The 8,210-nt window shown below is 45.2% G+C and overlaps 1 pseudogene; it reads right to left on the bottom strand.

Annotated features, from left to right (window-relative positions):
* Positions 1 to 2,059, bottom strand: part of LOC127930366 (uncharacterized) — a 21,337-nt pseudogene extending 19,278 nt beyond the window's left edge.
* Between the last annotated feature and the right edge of the window lie 6,151 nt (positions 2,060 to 8,210).

Genomic DNA, 8,210 nt, shown 5'->3' on the forward strand with positions numbered 1-8,210 from the left:
CTTCTTAAGGAATGCTTTGACTATGTACAGACTCAGTGAGCATAGCCTTGCTATTGAGAAAGGCCGACGTAGACAGACATGGCTCTCAATAGAAGACAGGCTATGTGTCCACTTCCCACAAAATGAGGTGGAAACTGAGCTGCACTTCCTAACCTCCTGCCCAATGTATGACCATATTAGCGAGACATATTTCCCTCAGATTACACAGATCCACAAAGAATTAGAAAACAAATCAAATTTAGGTAAACTCCCATATCTACTGGGTGAAATACCACAGTGTGACATCACAGCAGCAAGATGTGTGACCTGTTGCCACAAGAAAAGGTCAACCCATATTTATGTTTATTTATTTTCTCTTGTGTACTTTGACTATTTGCACATAATTACACCACTGTATATACACACACAATATGACATTTAAAATGCCTTTTCCTTTGGAGGTTGTGTGTAATATTTACTGTAATTATTATTTTCTTCTTCAGTTTTGTACATTATCCATTTCAATTACGTTGGCGATGTAAACACAATGTAAACACAATGTAAACACATGTTTCCCATGCCAATTAATCCCTTTGAATTGAATTTAACTGAATTGAGAGCGAGTGGGAGAGTAGAGAGAGAGAGTGAGAGAGAGAGAGAGAGAGAGAGAGAGAGAGAGAGAGAGAGAGAGAGAGAGAGAGAGAGAGAGAGAGAGAGAGAGAGAGAGAGAGAGAGAGAGATAGAGAGAGAGAGAGAGCGAGATAAGAGAGAGAGAGAGAGAGAGAGAGATAGAGAGAGAGAGAGAGAGAGAGAGAGAGAGAGAGAGAGAGAGAGAGAGAGAGAGAGAGAGAGAAGATAGAGAGAGAGTAAGATAGAGAGAGAGAGAGATAGAGAGAGAGAGAGAGAGAGAGAGAGAGAGAGAGAGAGAGAGAGAGAGAGCGAGAGTAAGATAGAGAGAGAGAGAGAGAGAGAGAGAGAGAGAGAGAGAGAGAGAGAGAGAGAGAGAGAGAGAGAGAGACGAGAGTAAGATAGAGAGAGAGAGAAGATATGATGTGTGTGGACTGTGTACCTTATGAAGAGGTAGCAGAGGACACAGGCCAGCAGTAGTTTGATGAGTGAGAAAAAGACAGGAGGGCCCTGGTCAGAGCAGGGCTCTGTCCCAGCCTCGTACCCAGGATCGGGGCCTGATTCTGGGCTTAGCCAGTGGGTTATGTGGTGGTGGAAAACCAGACCTGTCAACACACAGGTCAACAGAGGCCAGAACACCCGCAGGTTCAGAGTGTACACACTCATCCTCCTCTCTCTCTCACTCTCTCTCTTCTCGTTCCCTCTCTCTCTCACTCTCTCTCTCTTCTCGTTCCCTCTCTCTCTCACTCTCTCTCTCTTCTCGTTCCCGCTCTCTCTTCTCGTTCCCGCTCTCTCTTCTCGTTCCCTCTCTCTCTTCTCATTCCCTCTCTCTCTTCTCGTTCCCGCTCTCTCTTCTCGTTCCTCTCTCTCTCTCACTCTCTCTCTCTTCTCGTTCCCTCTCTCTCTTCTCGTTCCCGCTCTCTCTTCTCGTTCCCTCTCTCTCTTCTCGTTCCCTCTCTCTCTCTTCTCGTTCCCCCTCTCTCTTTCTTTCTGTTGCTCCTAGGTTCCTTCCTTCTTTCTCTTCTTCTTGTCTGTCTAGGACTTGTTCTCTAGCGATGCCAGAGAACTGAGACAGGGTCAGGGAAGGCTAACCCATCATGACACACACGCTGACACACACGCTGACTCTCTCTCTCTCTCTTGTCTTTTCCCTCCTCTGCGCCTCAATGTTCTTCTCTCCGTTGTCTCCTCTCCTTCCTTCTTGTAACAAAACTCCCACTTCTTATTCTTCTTCTCCTCTCCAGCTTGTTTGTTCAGTTTAAAGTCAGTTGAAGTTCCTCTTCAGAAGTTGCCCCTCCTTCTCCTCCTCTCTTCTTCAATCTGTCCCTCCTGTGTTTCCTCTTCAGAGCTGTAATGATGTCAGGTTTATCTGTCTTTGTAAAGACTCCTCTCCAACAGGTTCTCTCTCTCTCTCTCTCTTGTCCTCTTGTTCTCTCTCTCTCTCTCTTGTCCTCTTGTTCTCTCTCTCTTGTCTTCTCTTTTTCCCGGTCTCTTTCTCTCTCTCTGAGCTCAGAGGAAATGCCAAACTCTTGAGAGAGGAATTTTAGTTTAAAAAAAAAAAAGGGGGAGGAGGAGGAGAGAGAGAGAGACTGGGCAAACACTCTCCTCCCACCTCTTAAAGAGACAAAGACATTGTTTCACATCTCAACATTACATTCAAAAGTATGCGTGTGTGTTTGTGTGTGTGTGTGTGTGTGTGTGTGTGTGTGTGTGTGTGTGTGTGTGTGTGTGTGTGTGTGTGTGTGTGTGTGTGTGTGTGTGTGTGTGTGTGTGTGTGTGTGTGTGTGTGTGTGTGTGTGTGTACAGTACTCCCTCAGTGAGTGACTCAATGGGTCCTTGTTAAGCTAAACTGGACCACACCTCTGACTAAGGTCTGTCCTGAGCTGGCTGCATCCCAAATGGCACCCTAGTGCCCTATAGGGCCCTGGTCTACAGTAGGGCACTATAGAGGGAATAGGGCTCTGGTCTAAAGTACATTTACATTTAAGTCATTTAGCAGACGCTCTTATCCAGAGCGACTTACAAATTGGTGCATACACCTTATGACATCCAGTGGAACAGCCACTTTACAATAGTGCATCTAAATCTTTTTCTTTTAGGGGGTGAGAAGGATTACTTACCCTATCCTAGGTATTCCTTGAAGAGGTGGGGTTTCAGGTGTCTCCGGAAGGTGGTGATTGACTCCGCTGTCCTGGCGTCGTGAGGGAGTTTGTTCCACCATTGGGGGCCAGAGCAGCGAACAGTTTTGACTGGGCTGAGCGGGAACTGTACTTCCTCAGTGGTAGGGAGGCGAGCAGGCCAGAGGTGGATGAACGCAGTGCCCTTGTTTGGGTGTAGGGCCTGATCAGAGCCTGGAGGTACTGAGGTGTCGTTCCCCTCACAGCTCCGTAGGCAAGCACCATGGTCTTGTAGCGGATGCGAGACTTCAACTGGAAGCCAGTGGAGAGAGCGGAGGAGCGGGGTGACGTGAGAGAACTTGGGAAGGTTGAACACCAGACGGGCTGCGGCGTTCTGGATGAGTTGTAGGGGTTTAATGGCACAGGCAGGGAGCCCAGCCAACAGCGAGTTGCAGTAATCAAGACGGGAGATGACAAGTGCCTGGATTAGGACCTGCGCCGCTTCCTGTGTGAGGCAGGGTCGTACTCTGCGGATGTTGTAGAGCATGAACCTACAGGAACGGGACACCGCCTTGATGTTAGTTGAGAACGACAGGGTGTTGTCCAGGATCACGCCAAGGTTCTTAGCGCTCTGGGAGGAGGACACAATGGAGTTGTCAACCGTGATGGCGAGATCATGGAACGGGCAGTCCTTCCCCGGGAGGAAGAGGAGCTCCGTCTTGCTGAGGTTCAGCTTGAGGTGGTGATCCGTCATCCACACTGATATGTCTGCCAGACATGCAGAGATGCGATTCGCCACCTGGTCATCAGAAGGGGGAAAGGAGAAGATTAATTGTGTGTCGTCAGCATAGCAATGATAGGAGAGACCATGTGAGGTTATGACAGAGCCAAGTGACTTGGTGTATAGCGAGAATAAGAGAGGGCCTAGAACAGAGCCCTGGGGGACACCAGTGGTGAGAGCGCGTGGTGAGGAGACAGATTCTCGCCACGCCACCTGGTAGGAGCGACCTGTCAGGTAGGACCCAATCCAAGCGTGGGCCGCGCCGGAGATGCCCAACTCGGAGAGGGTGGAGAGGAGGATCTGATGGTTCACAGTATCGAAGGCAGCCGATAGGTCTAGAAGGATGAGAGCAGAGGAGAGAGAGTTAGCTTTAGCAGTGCGGAGCGCTCCGTGATACAGAGAAGAGCAGTCTCAGTTGAATGACTAGTCTTGAAACCTGACTGATTTGGATCAAGAAGGTCATTCTGAGAGAGATAGCGGTAGAGCTGGCCAAGGACGGCACGCTCAAGAGTTTTGGAGAGAAAAGAGAGAAGGGATACTGGTCTGTAGTTGTTGACATCGGAGGGATCGAGTGTAGGTTTTTTCAGAAGGGGTGCAACTCTCGCTCTCTTGAAGACGGAAGGGACGTAGCCAGCGGTCAGGGATGAGTTGATGAGCGGGGTGAGGTAAGGGAGAAGGTCTCCGGAAATGGTCTGGAGAAGAGAGGAGGGGATAGGGTCAAGCGGGCAGGTTGTTGGGCGGCCGGCCGTCACAAGACGCGAGATTTCATCTGGAGAGAGAGGGAGAAAGAGGTCAGAGCATAGGGTAGGGCAGTGTGAGCAGAACCAGCGGTGTCGTTTGACTTAGCAAACGAGGATCGGATGTCGCGACCTTCTTTTCAAAATGGTTGACGAAGTCATCTGCAGAGAGGGAGGAGGGGGGATTCAGGAGGGAGGAGAAGGTGGCAAAGAGCTTCCTAGGGTTAGAGGCAGATGCTTGGAATTTAGAATGGTAGAAAGTGGCTTTAGCAGCAGAGACAGAGGAGGAAAATGTAGAGAGGAGGGAGTGAAAGGATGCCAGGTCCGCAGGGAGGCGAGTTTTCCTCCATTTCCGCTCGGCTGCCTGAGCCCTATATAGTCACTAAAGTAGTGACTATATAGGGAATAGGGCGCTGGTCTATAGTAGGGCACTATATAGGAATAGGGCGCTGGTCTATAGTAGGGCACTATATAGGGAATAGGGCGCTGGTCTATAGTAGGGCACTATAGAGGGAATAGGGCTCTGGTCTAAAGTAGGGCACTATAGAGGGAATAGGGCTCTGGTCTATAGTAGGGCACTATAGAGGGAATAGGGCCCTGGTCTAAAGTAGTGTATTATACAGGGAATAGGGCGCTGGTCTATAGTAGGGCACTATTGAGGGAATAGGGTTCTGGTCTATAGTAGGGCACTATAGAGGGAATAGGGCCCTGGTCTATAGTAGGGCACTATAGAGGGAATAGGGCTCTGGTCTATAGTAGGGCACTATAGAGGGAATAGGGCTCTGGTCTAAAGTAGGGCACTATAGAGGGAATAGGGCTCTGGTCTATAGTAGGGCACTATAGAGGGAATAGGGCCCTGGTCTATAGTAGGGCACTATAGAGGGAATAGGGCCCTGGTCTAAAGTAGTGTATTATACAGGGAATAGGGCGCTGGTCTATAGTAGGGCACTATTGAGGGAATAGGGTTCTGGTCTATAGTAGGGCACTATAGAGGGAATAGGGCCCTGGTCTATAGTAGGGCACTATAGAGGAATAGGGCTCTGGTCTATAGTAGGGCACTATAGAGGGAATAGGGCTCTGGTCTAAAGTAGGGCACTATAGAGGGAATAGGGCTCTGGTCTATAGTAGGGCACTATAGAGGGAATAGGGCCCTGGTCTATAGTAGGGCACTATACAGGAATAGGGCTCTGGTCTATAGTAGGGCACTATAGAGGGAATAGGGCCCTGGTCTATAGTAGGGCACTATAGAGGGAATAGGGCTCTGGTCTAAAGTAGTGTACTATATAGGGAATAGGGCTCTGGTCTAAAGTAGTGCACTATAAGGAATAGGGCTCTGGTCTAAAGTCTAAAGTAGGGCACTATACAGGGAATAGGGCTCTGGTCTAAAGTAGGGCACTATACAGGGAATAGGGCTCTGGTCTAAAGTAGGGCACTATAAGGGAATAGGGCTCTGGTCTAAAGTAGGGCACTATACAGGGAATATGATTCCACTTGGGTCACATTCTGATGATGAATTCCCAGTGCCCGACAGTGAAGTGTGGGAGAGGTATAAACTAAACACTGTTAAACACAGACATACATTATTAAACTAACTGCTATACAGACATACATTATTAAACTGACTGTTATACACAGACATACATTATTAAACTAACTGTTATACACAGATATACATTATTAAACTGTTATACACATATATACATTATTAAACTGACTGTTATACACAGATATACATTATTAAACTAACTGTTATACACAGATATACATTATTAAACTGACTGTTATACACAGATATACATTATTAAACTAACTGTTATACACAGATATACATTATTAAACTAACTGTTATACACAGACATACATTATTAAACTGTTATACACAGACATACATTATTAAACTAACTGCTATACAGACATACATTATTAAACTGACTGTTATACACAGACATACATTATTAAACTAACTGTTATACACAGATATACATTATTAAACTATACATGTTATACACAGATATACATTATTAAACTGTTATACACAGATATACATTATTAAACTGACTGTTATACACAGATATACATTATTAAACTAACTACATTATTAAACTGTTATACACAGATATACATTATTAAACTGTGTTATACACAGATATACAGACATACATTATTAAACTAACTGTTATACACAGATATACATTATTAAACTGTTATACACAGATATACATTATTAAACTAACTGTTATACACAGATATACATTATTAAACTAACTGTTATACACAGATATACATTATTAAACTGACTGTTATACACAGACATACATTATTAAACTGACTGTTATACACAGATATACATTATTAAACTGTTATACACAGACATACATTATTAAACTGACTGTTATACACAGATATACATTATTAAACTGTTATACACAGATATACATTATTAAACTGACTGTTATACACAGATATACATTATTAAACTAACTGTTATACACAGATATACATTATTAAACTAACTGTTATACACAGATATACATTATTAAACTGTTATACACAGATATACATTATTAAACTGACTGTTATACACAGATATACATTATTAAACTGACTGTTATACACAGATATACATTATTAAACTAACTGTTATACAGATATACATTATTAAACTGTTATACACAGATATACATTATTAAACTAACTGTTATACACAGATATACATTATTAAACTGACTGTTATACACAGATATACATTATTAAACTAACTGTTATACACAGATATACATTATTAAACTGTTATACACAGATATACATTATTAAACTGTTATACACAGATATACATTATTAAACTAACTGTTATACACAGATATACATTATTAAACTGACTGTTATACACATATATACATTATTAAACTGACTATTATACACAGATATACATTATTAAACTAACTGTTATACACAGATATACATTATTAAACTAACTGTTGTCTTCTGACAATGCTTCTCTATTCTGACGTCTGAATGAATGAATGGGGGGTGGTGCCTATGTCCCACATGGTACGCTACACCCTGGGTAGTGCACTACTTTTGATTAGGGCCCTGGGTAGTGCACTATGTAGGGAATATGGTGTCTCTCATCCACAGCAGCCTTTTGTCTTAGTCTCACTCCCTCTGGTCACACACGCAAACACGCACACACACGCAAACACACGCAAACGCAAACACACACAAACACGCACGCACACGCAAACACGCACGCACGCACGCAAACAAGCACGCACACGCAAACACGCACGCACACGCAAACACACGCAAACACGCACGCACACGCAAACACACACAAACACGCACGCACACGCAAACACACGCAAACACGCAAACACGCACGCACACGCAAACACACGCAAACACGCACGCACACGCAAACACACACAAACATGCACGCACACGCAAACACGCACGCACACGCAAACACGCACGCACACGCACACACACGCAAACACGCACGCACACGCAAACACACGCAAACACGCACGCACACGCAAACACACACAAACACGCACGCACACGCAAACACACGCAAACACGCACGCACACGCAAACACGCACGCACACGCAAACACACGCACGCACGCACGCAAACACACACAAACATGCACGCACACGCAAACACACGCAAACACGCACGCACACGCAAACACGCACGCACACGCAAACACGCACGCAAACAAGCACGCACACGCAAACACGCACGCACACGCACTCCTAGAAGGCTGGTGTCAACTGAGGTAGATAGACTGTGATGTATATAATGGTAAGGTGGAGCTATCTATCTCCTCCACTGCTACGTCTAGGGTGGAGGTTATCACAACAACCAACCTTATCAAACACACAGACAGGCACACACACACACACACACACACACACACACACACACACACACACACACACACACACACACACACACACACACAC

This window comes from Oncorhynchus keta, chromosome 5, assembly GCF_023373465.1.
Source record: "Oncorhynchus keta strain PuntledgeMale-10-30-2019 chromosome 5, Oket_V2, whole genome shotgun sequence".
Classification (NCBI taxonomy): Eukaryota; Metazoa; Chordata; class Actinopteri; order Salmoniformes; family Salmonidae; genus Oncorhynchus; species Oncorhynchus keta.